This window comes from Oncorhynchus kisutch, linkage group LG17 (genome assembly GCF_002021735.2).
Source record: "Oncorhynchus kisutch isolate 150728-3 linkage group LG17, Okis_V2, whole genome shotgun sequence".
NCBI lineage: Eukaryota > Metazoa > Chordata > Actinopteri > Salmoniformes > Salmonidae > Oncorhynchus > Oncorhynchus kisutch.
The window spans coordinates 6,196,715-6,212,552 of NC_034190.2; the positions used below are offsets into that span (position 1 = coordinate 6,196,715).

Sequence of the window (15,838 nt, forward strand, 5' to 3'; positions counted from 1 at the left end):
AATACACTCCTTCGAGCCGGATTTGAACCAGCGATCTAAGGATTGCTACGATTATCACCTACAGTCCTCCGCTCTACCAACTGAGCTATCGAAGGTGGACAAGTAACTCAAAAAGCCATAACCTAGATGGTAAGAAGTTCTGCTGACCCTGCTGGTCATCCATGAACATCTTGGCCATGTTTTGTTATAATCGATACCCGGAACAGCCAGACGATGACTGGCCACCCCTCACAGCCTGGTTCCTCTCTAGGTTTTTTCCTAGGTTTTGGCCTTTCTGGGGAGTTTTTCCTAGCCACCGTGCTACTACACCTGCATTGCTTGCTGTTTGGGGTTTTAGGCTGGGTTTCTGAACAGCACTTTGTGACATCAGCTGATGTAAGAAGGACTTTATAAAAATATTTGATGACTTCCCGGTAGGTCCGGCCCTGCCGCTTGGCCCGACGCCGTCCGCGACTTTTACAAACGTTTGAACCAGGTCAACAAGTTATGAATTCGGTGATCTCAGGGAAAGATAATATGTTTGTCAAACACAAGTCAAAGTGCACTGCTGTCAAAAGTTGGAGCAAGCGACAAGATAAATTACACTACTTCATGCCAGATTTCAAACAGCGACCTAAGGATTGCTACAATTACCACCTACAGTCCTCCGCTCTACCAACTGAGCTATCGAAGGTGGACAACTAACTCCAAAAGCCATGACCTAGATGGTAAGAAGTACTGCTGACCCTGCTGGTCATCCATGAACATTTGAACATCTTGGCCATGTTTTGTTATAATCGCTACCCGGAACAGCCAGACGATGACTGGCCACCCCTCACAGCCTGGTTCCTCTCTAGGTTTTTTCCTAGGTTTTGGTCTTTCTGGGGAGTTTTTCCTAGCCACCGTGCTTCTACACCTGCATTGCTTGCTGTTTGGGGTTTTAGGCTGGGTTTCTGAACAGCACTTTGTGACATCAGCTGATGTAAGAAGGACTTTATAAAAATATTTGATTGATTTGATTGTCAAGTTAAAGTGCACTGCTGTCAAAAACCGCTGAAAAAGTTATCCTCCTTTGAGCCAGTGTGAGCCAGTGACATAAGGATTGTTGCAATTTCAAATACACTCCGCGACTTTACCAACTGTCCTATGGAAGGTCAACAAGTTATGAATTCGGTGATCTCAGGGAAAGATAATATGTTTGTCAAACACAAGTCAAAGTGCATTGCTGTCAAAAGTTGGAGCAAGCGACAAGAAAATATACACTCCTTCGAGCCGGATTTGAACCAGCGACCTAAGGATTGCTACGATTATCACCTACAGTCCTCCGGTCTACCAACTGAGATATCGAAGGTGGACAAGTAACTCGAAAAGCCATAACCTAGATGGTAAGACGTTCTGCTGACCCTGCTGGTCATCCATGAACATCTTGGCCATGTTTTGTTATAATCGCTACCCGGAACAGCCAGACGATGACTGGCCACCCCTCACAGCCTGGTTCCTCTCTAGGTTTTTTCCTAGGTTTCGGCCTTTCTGGGGAGTTTTTCCTAGCCACCGTGCTTCTACACCTGCATTGCTTGCTGTTTGGGGTTTTAGGCTGGGTTTCTGAACAGCACTTTGTGACATCAGCTGATGTAAGAAGGACTTTATAAAAATATTTGATTGATTTGATTGTCAAGTTAAAGTGCACTGCTGTCAAAAACCGCTGAAAAAGTTATCCTCCTTTGAGCCAGTGTGAGCCAGTGACATAAGGATTGTTGCAATGTCAAATACACTCCGCGACTTTACCAACTGTCCTATGGAAGGTCAAAAAGTTATGAATTCGGGGATCTCAGGGAAAGATAATATGTTTCTCAAAACAAGTCAAAGTGCACTGCTGTCAAAAGTTGGAGCAAGCGACAAGAAAAAATACACTCCTTCGAGCAAGATTTGAACCAGCAACCTAAGGATTTCTACAATTATCACCTACAGTCCTCCGCTCTACCAACTGAGCTTTCGAAGATGGACAAGTAATTCCAAAAGCCATGACCTAGATGGTAAGACGTTCTGCTGACCCTGCTGGTCATCCATGAACATCTTGGCCATGTTTTGTTATAATCGATACCCGGAACAGCCAGACGATGACTGGCCACCCCTCACAGCCTGGTTCCTCTCTAGGTTTTTTCCTAGGTTTTGGCCTTTCTGGGGAGTTTTTCCTAGCCACCGTGCTTCTACACCTGCATTGCTTGCTGTTTGGAGTTTTAGGCTGGGTTTCTGAACAGCACTTTGTGACATCAGCTGATGTAAGAAGGACTTTATAAAAATATTTGATGACTTCCCGGTAGGTCCGGCCCTGCCGCTTGGCCCGACGCCGTCCGCGACTTTTACAAACGTTTGAACCAGGTCAACAAGTTATGAATTCGGTGATCTCAGGGAAAGATAATATGTTTGTCAAACACAAGTCAAAGTGCACTGCTGTCAAAAGTTGGAGCAAGCGACAAGAAAAAATACACTACTTCAAGCCAGATTTCAAACAGCGACCTAAGGATTGCTACAATTACCACCTACAGTCCTCTGCTCTACCAACTGAGCTATCGAAGGTGGACAACTAACTCCACAAGCCATGACCTAGATGGTAAGAAGTTCTGCTGACCCTGCTGGTCATCCATGAACATTTGAACATCTTGGCCATGTTTTGTTATAATCGCTACCCGGAACAGCCAGACGATGACTGGCCACCCCTCACAGCCTGGTTCCTCTCTAGGTTTTTTCCTAGGTTTTGGTCTTTCTGGGAGTTTTTCCTAGCCACCGTGCTTCTACACCTGCATTGCTTGCTGTTTGGGGTTTTAGGCTGGGTTTCTGAAAAGCACTTTGTGACATCAGCTGATGTAAGAAGGACTTTATAAAAATATTTGATTGATTTGATTGTCAAGTTAAAGTGCACTGCTGTCAAAAACCGCTGAAAAAGTTATCCTCCTTTGAGCCAGTGTGAGCCAGTGACATAAGGATTGTTGCAATTTCAAATACACTCCGCGACTTTACCAACTGTCCTATGGAAGGTCAACAAGTTATGAATTCGGTGATCTCAGGGAAAGATAATATGTTTGTCAAACACAAGTCAAAGTGCATTGCTGTCAAAAGTTGGAGCAAGCGACAAGAAAAAATACACTCCTTCGAGCCGGATTTGAACCAGCGACCTAAGGATTGCTACGATTATCACCTACAGTCCTCCGGTCTACCAACTGAGATATCGAAGGTGGACAAGTAACTTGAAAAGCCATAACCTAGATGGTAAGACGTTCTGCTGACCCTGCTAGTCATCCATGAACATCTTGGCCATGTTTTGTTATAATCGCTACCCGGAACAGCCAGACGATGACTGGCCACCCCTCACAGCCTGGTTCCTCTCTAGGTTTTTTCCTAGGTTTTGGTCTTTCTGGGGAGTTTTTCCTAGCCACCGTGCTTCTACACCTGCATTGCTTGCTGTTTGGGGTTTTAGGCTGGGTTTCTGAACAGCACTTTGTGACATCAGCTGATGTAAGAAGGACTTTATAAAAATATTTGATTGATTTGATTGTCAAGTTAAAGTGCACTGCTGTCAAAAACCGCTGAAAAAGTTATCCTCCTTTGAGCCAGTGTGAGCCAGTGACATAAGGATTGTTGCAATGTCAAATACACTCCGCGACTTTACCAACTGTCCTATGGAAGGTCAAAAAGTTATGAATTCGGGGATCTCAGGGAAAGATAATATGTTTCTCAAAACAAGTCAAAGTGCACTGCTGTCAAAAGTTGGAGCAAGCGACAAGAAAAAATACACTCCTTCGAGCCGGATTTGAACCAGCGATCTAAGGATTGCTACGATTATCACCTACAGTCCTCCGCTCTACCAACTGAGCTATCGAAGGTGGACAAGTAACTCAAAAAGCCATAACCTAGATGGTAAGAAGTTCTGCTGACCCTGCTGGTCATCCATGAACATCTTGGCCATGTTTTGTTATAATCGATACCCGGAACAGCCAGACGATGACTGGCCACCCCTCACAGCCTGGTTCCTCTCTAGGTTTTTTCCTAGGTTTTGGCCTTTCTGGGGAGTTTTTCCTAGCCACCGTGCTACTACACCTGCATTGCTTGCTGTTTGGGGTTTTAGGCTGGGTTTCTGAACAGCACTTTGTGACATCAGCTGATGTAAGAAGGACTTTATAAAAATATTTGATGACTTCCCGGTAGGTCCGGCCCTGCCGCTTGGCCCGACGCCGTCCGCGACTTTTACAAACGTTTGAACCAGGTCAACAAGTTATGAATTCGGTGATCTCAGGGAAAGATAATATGTTTGTCAAACACAAGTCAAAGTGCACTGCTGTCAAAAGTTGGAGCAAGCGACAAGATAAATTACACTACTTCATGCCAGATTTCAAACAGCGACCTAAGGATTGCTACAATTACCACCTACAGTCCTCCGCTCTACCAACTGAGCTATCGAAGGTGGACAACTAACTCCAAAAGCCATGACCTAGATGGTAAGAAGTACTGCTGACCCTGCTGGTCATCCATGAACATTTGAACATCTTGGCCATGTTTTGTTATAATCGCTACCCGGAACAGCCAGACGATGACTGGCCACCCCTCACAGCCTGGTTCCTCTCTAGGTTTTTTCCTAGGTTTTGGTCTTTCTGGGGAGTTTTTCCTAGCCACCGTGCTTCTACACCTGCATTGCTTGCTGTTTGGGGTTTTAGGCTGGGTTTCTGAACAGCACTTTGTGACATCAGCTGATGTAAGAAGGACTTTATAAAAATATTTGATTGATTTGATTGTCAAGTTAAAGTGCACTGCTGTCAAAAACCGCTGAAAAAGTTATCCTCCTTTGAGCCAGTGTGAGCCAGTGACATAAGGATTGTTGCAATTTCAAAAACACTCCGCGACTTTACCAACTGTCCTATGGAAGGTCAACAAGTTATGAATTCGGTGATCTCAGGGAAAGATAATATGTTTGTCAAACACAAGTCAAAGTGCATTGCTGTCAAAAGTTGGAGCAAGCGACAAGAAAATATACACTCCTTCGAGCCGGATTTGAACCAGCGACCTAAGGATTGCTACGATTATCACCTACAGTCCTCCGGTCTACCAACTGAGATATCGAAGGTGGACAAGTAACTCCAAAAGCCATGACCTAGATGGTAAGAAGTTCTGCTGACCCTGCTGGTCATCCATGAACATTTGAACATCTTGGCCATGTTTTGTTATAATCGCTACCCGGAACAGCCAGACGATGACTGGCCACCCCTCACAGCCTGGTTCCTCTCTAGGTTTTTTCCTAGGTTTTGGTCTTTCTGTGGAGTTTTTCCTAGCCACCGTGCTTCTACACCTGCATTGCTTGCTGTTTGGGGTTTTAGGCTGGGTTTCTGAACAGCACTTTGTGACATCAGCTGATGTAAGAAGGACTTTATAAAAATATTTGATTGATTTGATTGTCAAGTTAAAGTGCACTGCTGTCAAAAACCGCTGAAAAAGTTATCCTCCTTTGAGCCAGTGTGAGCCAGTGACATAAGGATTGTTGCAATGTCAAATACACTCCGCGACTTTACCAACTGTCCTATGGAAGGTCAAAAAGTTATGAATTCGGGGATCTCAGGGAAAGATAATATGTTTCTCAAAACAAGTCAAAGTGCACTGCTGTCAAAAGTTGGAGCAAGCGACAAGAAAAAATACACTCCTTCGAGCCGGATTTGAACCAGCGATCTAAGGATTGCTACGATTATCACCTACAGTCCTCCGCTCTACCAACTGAGCTATCGAAGGTGGACAAGTAACTCAAAAAGCCATAACCTAGATGGTAAGAAGTTCTGCTGACCCTGCTGGTCATCCATGAACATCTTGGCCATGTTTTGTTATAATCGATACCCGGAACAGCCAGACGATGACTGGCCACCCCTCACAGCCTGGTTCCTCTCTAGGTTTTTTCCTAGGTTTTGGCCTTTCTGGGGAGTTTTTCCTAGCCACCGTGCTACTACACCTGCATTGCTTGCTGTTTGGGGTTTTAGGCTGGGTTTCTGAACAGCACTTTGTGACCTCAGCTGATGTAAGAAGGACTTTATAAAAATATTTGATGACTTCCCGGTAGGTCCGGCCCTGCCGCTTGGCCCGACGCCGTCCGCGACTTTTACAAACGTTTGAACAAGGTCAACAAGTTATGAATTCGGTGATCTCAGGGAAAGATAATATGTTTGTCAAACACAAGTCAAAGTGCACTGCTGTCAAAAGTTGGAGCAAGCGACAAGATAAATTACACTACTTCATGCCAGATTTCAAACAGCGACCTAAGGATTGCTACAATTACCACCTACAGTCCTCCGCTCTACCAACTGAGCTATCGAAGGTGGACAACTAACTCCAAAAGCCATGACCTAGATGGTAAGAAGTACTGCTGACCCTGCTGGTCATCCATGAACATTTGAACATCTTGGCCATGTTTTGTTATAATCGCTACCCGGAACAGCCAGACGATGACTGGCCACCCCTCACAGCCTGGTTCCTCTCTAGGTTTTTTCCTATGTTTTGGTCTTTCTGGGGAGTTTTTCCTAGCCACCGTGCTTCTACACTCCATTGCTTGCTGTTTGGGGTTTTAGGCTGGGTTTCTGAACAGCACTTTGTGACATCAGCTGATGTAAGAAGGACTTTATAAAAATATTTGATTGATTTGATTGTCAAGTTAAAGTGCACTGCTGTCAAAAACCGCTGAAAAAGTTATCCTCCTTTGAGCCAGTGTGAGCCAGTGACATAAGGATTGTTGCAATTTCAAATACACTCCGCGACTTTACCAACTGTCCTATGGAAGGTCAACAAGTTATGAATTCGGTGATCTCAGGGAAAGATAATATGTTTGTCAAACACAAGTCAAAGTGCATTGCTGTCAAAAGTTGGAGCAAGCGACAAGAAAATATACACTCCTTCGAGACGGATTTGAACCAGCGACCTAAGGATTGCTACGATTATCACCTACAGTCCTCCGGTCTACCAACTGAGATATCGAAGGTGGACAAGTAACTCGAAAAGCCATAACCTAGATGGTAAGACGTTCTGCTGACCCTGCTGGTCATCCATGAACATCTTGGCCATGTTTTGTTATAATCGCTACCCGGAACAGCCAGACGATGACTGGCCACCCCTCACAGCCTGGTTCCTCTCTAGGTTTTTTCCTAGGTTTCGGCCTTTCTGGGGAGTTTTTCCTAGCCACCGTGCTTCTACACCTGCATTGCTTGCTGTTTGGGGTTTTAGGCTGGGTTTCTGAACAGCACTTTGTGACATCAGCTGATGTAAGAAGGACTTTATAAAAATATTTGATTGATTTGATTGTCAAGTTAAAGTGCACTGCTGTCAAAAACCGCTGAAAAAGTTATCCTCCTTTGAGCCAGTGTGAGCCAGTGACATAAGGATTGTTGCAATGTCAAATACACTCCGCGACTTTACCAACTGTCCTATGGAAGGTCAAAAAGTTATGAATTCGGGGATCTCAGGGAAAGATAATATGTTTCTCAAAACAAGTCAAAGTGCACTGCTGTCAAAAGTTGGAGCAAGCGACAAGAAAAAATACACTCCTTCGAGCAAGATTTGAACCAGCAACCTAAGGATTTCTACAATTATCACCTACAGTCCTCCGCTCTACCAACTGAGCTTTCGAAGATGGACAAGTAATTCCAAAAGCCATGACCTAGATGGTAAGACGTTCTGCTGACCCTGCTGGTCATCCATGAACATCTTGGCCATGTTTTGTTATAATCGATACCCGGAACAGCCAGACGATGACTGGCCACCCCTCACAGCCTGGTTCCTCTCTAGGTTTTTTCCTAGGTTTTGTCCTTTCTGGGGAGTTTTTCCTAGCCACCGTGCTACTACACCTGCATTGCTTGCTGTTTGGGGTTTTAGGCTGGGTTTCTGAACAGCACTTTGTGACCTCAGCTGATGTAAGAAGGACTTTATAAAAATATTTGATGACTTCCCGGTAGGTCCGGCCCTGCCGCTTGGCCCGACGCCGTCCGCGACTTTTACAAACGTTTGAACCAGGTCAACAAGTTATGAATTCGGTGATCTCAGGGAAAGATAATATGTTTGTCAAACACAAGTCAAAGTGCACTGCTGTCAAAAGTTGGAGCAAGCGACAAGATAAATTACACTACTTCATGCCAGATTTCAAACAGCGACCTAAGGATTGCTACAATTACCACCTACAGTCCTCCGCTCTACCAACTGAGCTATCGAAGGTGGACAACTAACTCCAAAAGCCATGACCTAGATGGTAAGAAGTACTGCTGACCCTGCTGGTCATCCATGAACATTTGAACATCTTGGCCATGTTTTGTTATAATCGCTACCCGGAACAGCCAGACGATGACTGGCCACCCCTCACAGCCTGGTTCCTCTCTAGGTTTTTTCCTATGTTTTGGTCTTTCTGGGGAGTTTTTCCTAGCCACCGTGCTTCTACACTCCATTGCTTGCTGTTTGGGGTTTTAGGCTGGGTTTCTGAACAGCACTTTGTGACATCAGCTGATGTAAGAAGGACTTTATAAAAATATTTGATTGATTTGATTGTCAAGTTAAAGTGCACTGCTGTCAAAAACCGCTGAAAAAGTTATCCTCCTTTGAGCCAGTGTGAGCCAGTGACATAAGGATTGTTGCAATTTCAAATACACTCCGCGACTTTACCAACTGTCCTATGGAAGGTCAACAAGTTATGAATTCGGTGATCTCAGGGAAAGATAATATGTTTGTCAAACACAAGTCAAAGTGCATTGCTGTCAAAAGTTGGAGCAAGCGACAAGAAAATATACACTCCTTCGAGCCGGATTTGAACCAGCGACCTAAGGATTGCTACGATTATCACCTACAGTCCTCCGGTCTACCAACTGAGATATCGAAGGTGGACAAGTAACTCGAAAAGCCATAACCTAGATGGTAAGACGTTCTGCTGACCCTGCTGGTCATCCATGAACATCTTGGCCATGTTTTGTTATAATCGCTACCCGGAACAGCCAGACGATGACTGGCCACCCCTCACAGCCTGGTTCCTCTCTAGGTTTTTTCCTAGGTTTCGGCCTTTCTGGGGAGTTTTTCCTAGCCACCGTGCTTCTACACCTGCATTGCTTGCTGTTTGGGGTTTTAGGCTGGGTTTCTGAACAGCACTTTGTGACATCAGCTGATGTAAGAAGGACTTTATAAAAATATTTGATGACTTCCCGGTAGGTCCGGCCCTGCCGCTTGGCCCGACGCCGTCCGCGACTTTTACAAACGTTTGAACCAGGTCAACAAGTTATGAATTCGGTGATCTCAGGGAAAGATAATATGTTTGTCAAACACAAGTCAAAGTGCACTGCTGTCAAAAGTTGGAGCAAGCGACAAGAAAAAATACACTACTTCGAGCAGGATTTGAACCAGCGACCTAAGGATTGCTACGATTATCACCTACAGTCCTCCGCTCTACCAACTGAGCTATCGAAGGTGGACAAGTAAAACAAAAAGCCATGACCTAGATGGTAAGAAGTTCTGCTGACCCTGCTGGTCATCCATGGACATTTGAACATCTTGGCCATGTTTTGTTATAATCGCTACCCAGAACAGCCAGACGATGACTGGCCACCCCTCACAGCCTGGTTCCTCTCTAGGTTTTTTCCTAGGTTTTGGCCTTTCTGGGGAGTTTTTCCTAGCCACCGTGCTTCTACACCTGCATTGCTTGCTGTTTGGGGTTTTAGGCTGGGTTTCTGAACAGCACTTTGTGACATCAGCTGATGTAAGAAGGACTTTATAAAAATATTTGATTGATTTGATTGTTAAGTTAAAGTGCACTGCTGTCAAAAACCACTGAAAATGTTATCCTCCTTTGAGCCAGCGTGAGCCAGTGACATAAGGATTGTTGCAATTTCAAATACACTCCGCGACTTTACCAACTGTCCTATGGAAGGTCAACAAGTTATGAATTCGGTGATCTCAGGGAAAGATAATATGTTTGTCAAACACAAGTCAAAGTGCACTGCTGTCAAAAGTTGGAGCAAGCGACAAGAAAAAATACACTCCTTCGAGCCAGCGACCTAAGGATTGCTACGATTATCACCTACAGTCCTCCGCTCTACCAACTGAGCTATCGAAGGTGGACAAGTAACACAAAAAGCCATAACCTAGATGGTAAGAAGTTCTGCTGACCCTGCTGGTCATCCATGAACATCTTGGCCATGTTTTGTTATAATCGATACCCGGAACAGCCAGACGATGACTGGCCACCCCTCACAGCCTGGTTCCTCTCTAGGTTTTTTCCTAGGTTTTGGCCTTTCTGGGGAGTTTTTCCTAGCCACCGTGCTACTACACCTGCATTGCTTGCTGTTTGGGGTTTTAGGCTGGGTTTCTGAACAGCACTTTGTGACATCAGCTGATGTAAGAAGGACTTTATAAAAATATTTGATGACTTCCCGGTAGGTCCGGCCCTGCCGCTTGGCCCGACGCCGTCCGCGACTTTTACAAACGTTTGAACCAGGTCAACAAGTTATGAATTCGGTGATCTCAGGGAAAGATAATATGTTTGTCAAACACAAGTCAAAGTGCACTGCTGTCAAAAGTTGGAGCAAGCGACAAGAAAAAATACACTACTTCGAGCCAGATTTCAAACAGCGACCTAAGGATTGCTACAATTACCACCTACAGTCCTCCGCTCTACCAACTGAGCTATCGAAGGTGGACAACTAACTCCAAAAGCCATGACCTAGATGGTAAGAAGTTCTGCTGACCCTGCTGGTCATCCATGAACATTTGAACATCTTGGCCATGTTTTGTTATAATCGCTACCCGGAACAGCCAGACGATGACTGGCCACCCCTCACAGCCTGGTTCCTCTCTAGGTTTTTTCCTAGGTTTTGGCCTTTCTGGGGAGTTTTTCCTAGCCACCGTGCTTCTACACCTGCATTGCTTGCTGTTTGGGGTTTTAGGCTGGGTTTCTGAACAGCACTTTGTGACATCAGCTGATGTAAGAATGACTTTATAAATATATTTGATTGATTTGATTGTCAAGTTAAAGTGCACTGCTGTCAAAAACCGCTGAAAATGTTATCCTCCTTTGAGCCAGCGTGAGCCAGTGACATAAGGATTGTTGCAATTTCAAATACATTCCGCGACTTTACCAACTGTCCTATGGAAGGTCAACAAGTTATGAATTCGGTGATCTCAGGGAAAGATAATATGTTTGTCAAACACAAGTCAAAGTGCACTGCTGTCAAAAGTTGGAGCAAGCGACAAGAAAAAATATACTCCTTCGAGCCGGATTTGAACCAGCGATCTAAGGATTGCTACGATTATCACCTACAGTCCTCCGCTCTACCAACTGAGCTATCGAAGGTGTGACAAGTAACTCGAAAAGCCATAACCTAGATGGTAAGAAGTTCTGCTGACCCTGCTGGTCATCCATGAACATCTTGGCCATGTTTTGTTATAATCGATACCCGGAACAGCCAGACGATGACTGACCACCCCTCACAGCCTGGTTCCTCTCTAGGTTTTTTCCTAGGTTTTGGCCTTTCTAGGGAGTTTTTCCTAGCCACCGTGCTTCTACACCTGCATTGCTTGCTGTTTGGGGTTTTAGGCTGGGTTTCTGTACAGCACTTTGTGACATCAGCTGATGTAAGAAGGGCTTTATACAAATATTTGATTGATTTGATTGTCAAGTTAAAGTGCACTGCTGTCAAAAACCGCTGAAAATGTTATCCTCCTTTGAGCCAGTGTGAGCCAGTGACATAAGGATTGTTGCAATTTCAAATACACTCCGCGACTTTACCAACTGTCCTATGGAAGGTCAACAAGTTATGAATTCTGTGATCTCAGGGAAAGATAATATGTTTCTCAAACACAAATCAAAGTGCACTGCTGTCAAAAGTTGGAGCAAGCCACAAGAAAAAATACACTCCTTCGAAACGGATTTGAACCAGCGACCTAAGGATTGCTAAAATTATCACCTACAGTCCTACGCTCTACCAAATGTGGTATCGAAGGTGGACAAGTAAATCCAAAAGCCATGACCTAGATGATAAGAAGTTCTGCTGACCCTGCTGGTCATCCATGGACATTTGAACATCTTGGCCATGTTTTGTTATAATCGCTACCCAGAACAGCCAGACGATGACTGGCCACCCCTCACAGCCTGGTTCCTCTCTAGGTTTTTTCCTAGGTTTTGGCCTTTCTGGGGAGTTTTTCCTAGCCACCGTGCTTCTACACCTGCATTGCTTGCTGTTTGGGGTTTTAGGCTGGGTTTCTGAACAGCACTTTGTGACATCAGCTGATGTAAGAAGGACTTTATAAATATATTTGATTGATTTGATTGTCAAGTTAAAGTGCACTGCTGTCAAAAACCGCTGAAAATGTTATCCTCCTTTGAGCCAGCGTGAGCCAGTGACATAAGGATTGCTGCAATTTCAAATACACTCCGCGACTTTACCAACTGTCCTATGGAAGGTCAACAAGTTATGAATTCGGTGATCTCAGGGAAAGATAATATGTTTGTCAAACACAAGTCAAAGTGCACTGCTGTCAAAAGTTGGAGCAAGCGACAAGAAAAAATACACTCCTTCGAGCAGGATTTGAACCAGCGACCTAAGGATTGCTACGATTATCATCTACAGTCCTCCGCTCAACCAACTGAGCTATCGAAGGTGGACAAGTAACTCAAAAGCCATAACCTAGATGGTAAGAAGTTCTGCTGACCCTGCTGGTCATCCATGAACATCTTGGCCATGTTTTGTTATAATCGATACCCGGAACAGCCAGACGATGACTGGCCACCCCTCACAGCCTGGTTCCTCTCTAGGTTTTTTCCTAGGTTTTGGCCTTTCTGGGGAGTTTTTCCTAGCCACCGTGCTACTACACCTGCATTGCTTGCTGTTTGGGGTTTTAGGCTGGGTTTCTGAACAGCACTTTGTGACATCAGCTGATGTAAGAAGGACTTTATAAAAATATTTGATGACTTCCCGGTAGGTCCGGCCCTGCCGCTTGGCCCGACGCCGTCCGCGACTTTTACAAACGTTTGAACCAGGTCAACAAGTTATGAATTCGGTGATCTCAGGGAAAGATAATATGTTTGTCAAACACAAGTCAAAGTGCACTGCTGTCAAAAGTTGGAGCAAGCGACAAGAAAAAATACACTACTTCGAGCCAGATTTCAAACAGCGACCTAAGGATTGCTACAATTACCACCTACAGTCCTCCGCTCTACCAACTGAGCTATCGAAGGTGGACAACTAACTCCAAAAGCCATGACCTAGATGGTAAGAAGTTCTGCTGACCCTGCTGGTCATCCATGAACATTTGAACATCTTGGCCATGTTTTGTTATAATCGCTACCCGGAACAGCCAGACGATGACTGGCCACCCCTCACAGCCTGGTTCCTCTCTAGGTTTTTTCCTAGGTTTTGGCCTTTCTGGGGAGTTTTTCCTAGCCACCGTGCTTCTACACCTGCATTGCTTGCTGTTTGGGGTTTTAGGCTGGGTTTCTGAACAGCACTTTGTGACATCAGCTGATGTAAGAATGACTTTATAAATATATTTGATTGATTTGATTGTCAAGTTAAAGTGCACTGCTGTCAAAAACCGCTGAAAATGTTATCCTCCTTTGAGCCAGCGTGAGCCAGTGACATAAGGATTGTTGCAATTTCAAATACATTCCGCGACTTTACCAACTGTCCTATGGAAGGTCAACAAGTTATGAATTCGGTGATCTCAGGGAAAGATAATATGTTTGTCAAACACAAGTCAAAGTGCACTGCTGTCAAAAGTTGGAGCAAGCGACAAGAAAAAATATACTCCTTCGAGCAGGATTTGAACCAGCGACCTAAGGATTGCTACGATTATCACCTACAGTCCTCCGCTCTACCAACTGAGCTATCGAAGGTGTGACAAGTAACTCGAAAAGCCATAACCTAGATGGTAAGAAGTTCTGCTGACCCTGCTGGTCATCCATGAACATCTTGGCCATGTTTTGTTATAATCGATACCCGGAACAGCCAGACGATGACTGACCACCCCTCACAGCCTGGTTCCTCTCTAGGTTTTTTCCTAGGTTTTGGCCTTTCTAGGGAGTTTTTCCTAGCCACCGTGCTTCTACACCTGCATTGCTTGCTGTTTGGGGTTTTAGGCTGGGTTTCTGTACAGCACTTTGTGACATCAGCTGATGTAAGAAGGGCTTTATACAAATATTTGATTGATTTGATTGTCAAGTTAAAGTGCACTGCTGTCAAAAACCGCTGAAAATGTTATCCTCCTTTGAGCCAGTGTGAGCCAGTGACATAAGGATTGTTGCAATTTCAAATACACTCCGCGACTTTACCAACTGTCCTATGGAAGGTCAACAAGTTATGAATTCTGTGATCTCAGGGAAAGATAATATGTTTCTCAAACACAAATCAAAGTGCACTGCTGTCAAAAGTTGGAGCAAGCCACAAGAAAAAATACACTCCTTCGAAACGGATTTGAACCAGCGACCTAAGGATTGCTAAAATTATCACCTACAGTCCTACGCTCTACCAAATGAGGTATCGAAGGTGGACAAGTAATCCAAAAGCCATGACCTAGATGATAAGAAGTTCTGCTGACCCTGCTGGTCATCCATGGACATTTGAACATCTTGGCCATGTTTTGTTATAATCGCTACCCAGAACAGCCAGACGATGACTGGCCACCCCTCACAGCCTGGTTCCTCTCTAGGTTTTTTCCTAGGTTTTGGCCTTTCTGGGGAGTTTTTCCTAGCCACCGTGCTTCTACACCTGCATTGCTTGCTGTTTGGGGTTTTAGGCTGGGTTTCTGTACAGCACTTTGTGACATCAGCTGATGTAAGAAGGACTTTATAAAAATATTTGATTGATTTGATTGTTAAGTTAAAGTGCACTGCTGTCAAAAACCGCTGAAAATGTTATCCTCCTTTGAGCCAGCGTGAGCCAGTGACATAAGGATTGTTGCAATTTCAAATACACTCCGCGACTTTACCAACTGTCCTATGGAAGGTCAACAAGTTATGAATTCGGTGATCTCAGGGAAAGATAATATGTTTGTCAAACACAAGTCAAAGTGCACTGCTGTCAAAAGTTGGAGCAAGCGACAAGAAAAAATACACTCCTTCGAGGAGGATTTGAACCAGTGACCTAAGGATTGCTACGATTATCACCTACAGTCCTCCGCTCTACCAACTGAGCTATCGAAGGTGGACAAGTAACACAAAAAGCCATAACCTAGATGGTAAGAAGTTCTGCTGACCCTGCTGGTCATCCATGAACATCTTGGCCATGTTTTGTTATAATCGATACCCGGAACAGCCAGACGATGACTGGCCACCCCTCACAGCCTGGTTCCTCTCTAGGTTTTTTCCTAGGTTTTGGCCTTTCTGGGGAGTTTTTCCTAGCCACCGTGCTACTACACCTGCATTGCTTGCTGTTTGGGGTTTTAGGCTGGGTTTCTGAACAGCACTTTGTGACATCAGCTGATGTAAGAAGGACTTTATAAAAATATTTGATGACTTCCCGGTAGGTCCGGCCCTGCCGCTTGGCCCGACGCCGTCCGCGACTTTTACAAACGTTTGAACCAGGTCAACAAGTTATGAATTCGGTGATCTCAGGGAAAGATAATATGTTTGTCAAACACAAGTCAATGTGCACTGCTGTCAAAAGTTGGAGCAAGCGACAAGAAAAAATACACTACTTCGAGCCAGATTTCAAACAGCGACCTAAGGATTGCTACAATTACCACCTACAGTCCTCCGCTCTACCAACTGAGCTATCGAAGGTGGACAACTAACTCCAAAAGCCATGACCTAGATGGTAAGAAGTTCTGCTGACCCTGCTGGTCATCCATGAACATTTGAACATCTTGG

General features: G+C 44.7%; 12 non-coding genes across 12 annotated transcripts; all 12 read right to left on the reverse strand.

The window, feature by feature from the left end:
- Positions 1–7: 7 nt before the first annotated feature.
- On the reverse strand, positions 8–95 carry trnay-gua (transfer RNA tyrosine (anticodon GUA)). Its single transcript is given in 2 exon segments — positions 8–43; positions 59–95. It is a non-coding gene; the product is annotated as a tRNA-Tyr (tRNA).
- Positions 96–1,242: 1,147 nt separating this feature from the next.
- Positions 1,243–1,330, reverse strand: trnay-gua (transfer RNA tyrosine (anticodon GUA)). Its single transcript is given in 2 exon segments — positions 1,243–1,278; positions 1,294–1,330. It is a non-coding gene; the product is annotated as a tRNA-Tyr (tRNA).
- Positions 1,331–3,124: 1,794 nt separating this feature from the next.
- trnay-gua (transfer RNA tyrosine (anticodon GUA)) lies at positions 3,125–3,212 on the reverse strand. The gene is given in 2 exon segments: positions 3,125–3,160; positions 3,176–3,212. It is a non-coding gene; the product is annotated as a tRNA-Tyr (tRNA).
- A 560-nt stretch (positions 3,213–3,772) lies between these two features.
- trnay-gua (transfer RNA tyrosine (anticodon GUA)) lies at positions 3,773–3,860 on the reverse strand. The gene is given in 2 exon segments: positions 3,773–3,808; positions 3,824–3,860. It is a non-coding gene; the product is annotated as a tRNA-Tyr (tRNA).
- A 1,147-nt stretch (positions 3,861–5,007) lies between these two features.
- Positions 5,008–5,095, reverse strand: trnay-gua (transfer RNA tyrosine (anticodon GUA)). Its single transcript is given in 2 exon segments — positions 5,008–5,043; positions 5,059–5,095. It is a non-coding gene; the product is annotated as a tRNA-Tyr (tRNA).
- A 568-nt stretch (positions 5,096–5,663) lies between these two features.
- On the reverse strand, positions 5,664–5,751 carry trnay-gua (transfer RNA tyrosine (anticodon GUA)). The gene is given in 2 exon segments: positions 5,664–5,699; positions 5,715–5,751. It is a non-coding gene; the product is annotated as a tRNA-Tyr (tRNA).
- A 3,028-nt stretch (positions 5,752–8,779) lies between these two features.
- trnay-gua (transfer RNA tyrosine (anticodon GUA)) lies at positions 8,780–8,867 on the reverse strand. Its single transcript is given in 2 exon segments — positions 8,780–8,815; positions 8,831–8,867. It is a non-coding gene; the product is annotated as a tRNA-Tyr (tRNA).
- A 490-nt stretch (positions 8,868–9,357) lies between these two features.
- Positions 9,358–9,445, reverse strand: trnay-gua (transfer RNA tyrosine (anticodon GUA)). The gene is given in 2 exon segments: positions 9,358–9,393; positions 9,409–9,445. It is a non-coding gene; the product is annotated as a tRNA-Tyr (tRNA).
- Positions 9,446–11,238: 1,793 nt separating this feature from the next.
- On the reverse strand, positions 11,239–11,326 carry trnay-gua (transfer RNA tyrosine (anticodon GUA)). Its single transcript is given in 2 exon segments — positions 11,239–11,274; positions 11,290–11,326. It is a non-coding gene; the product is annotated as a tRNA-Tyr (tRNA).
- Positions 11,327–12,545: 1,219 nt separating this feature from the next.
- On the reverse strand, positions 12,546–12,633 carry trnay-gua (transfer RNA tyrosine (anticodon GUA)). Its single transcript is given in 2 exon segments — positions 12,546–12,581; positions 12,597–12,633. It is a non-coding gene; the product is annotated as a tRNA-Tyr (tRNA).
- A 1,146-nt stretch (positions 12,634–13,779) lies between these two features.
- Positions 13,780–13,867, reverse strand: trnay-gua (transfer RNA tyrosine (anticodon GUA)). The gene is given in 2 exon segments: positions 13,780–13,815; positions 13,831–13,867. It is a non-coding gene; the product is annotated as a tRNA-Tyr (tRNA).
- A 1,218-nt stretch (positions 13,868–15,085) lies between these two features.
- On the reverse strand, positions 15,086–15,173 carry trnay-gua (transfer RNA tyrosine (anticodon GUA)). The gene is given in 2 exon segments: positions 15,086–15,121; positions 15,137–15,173. It is a non-coding gene; the product is annotated as a tRNA-Tyr (tRNA).
- Positions 15,174–15,838: the final 665 nt, after the last annotated feature.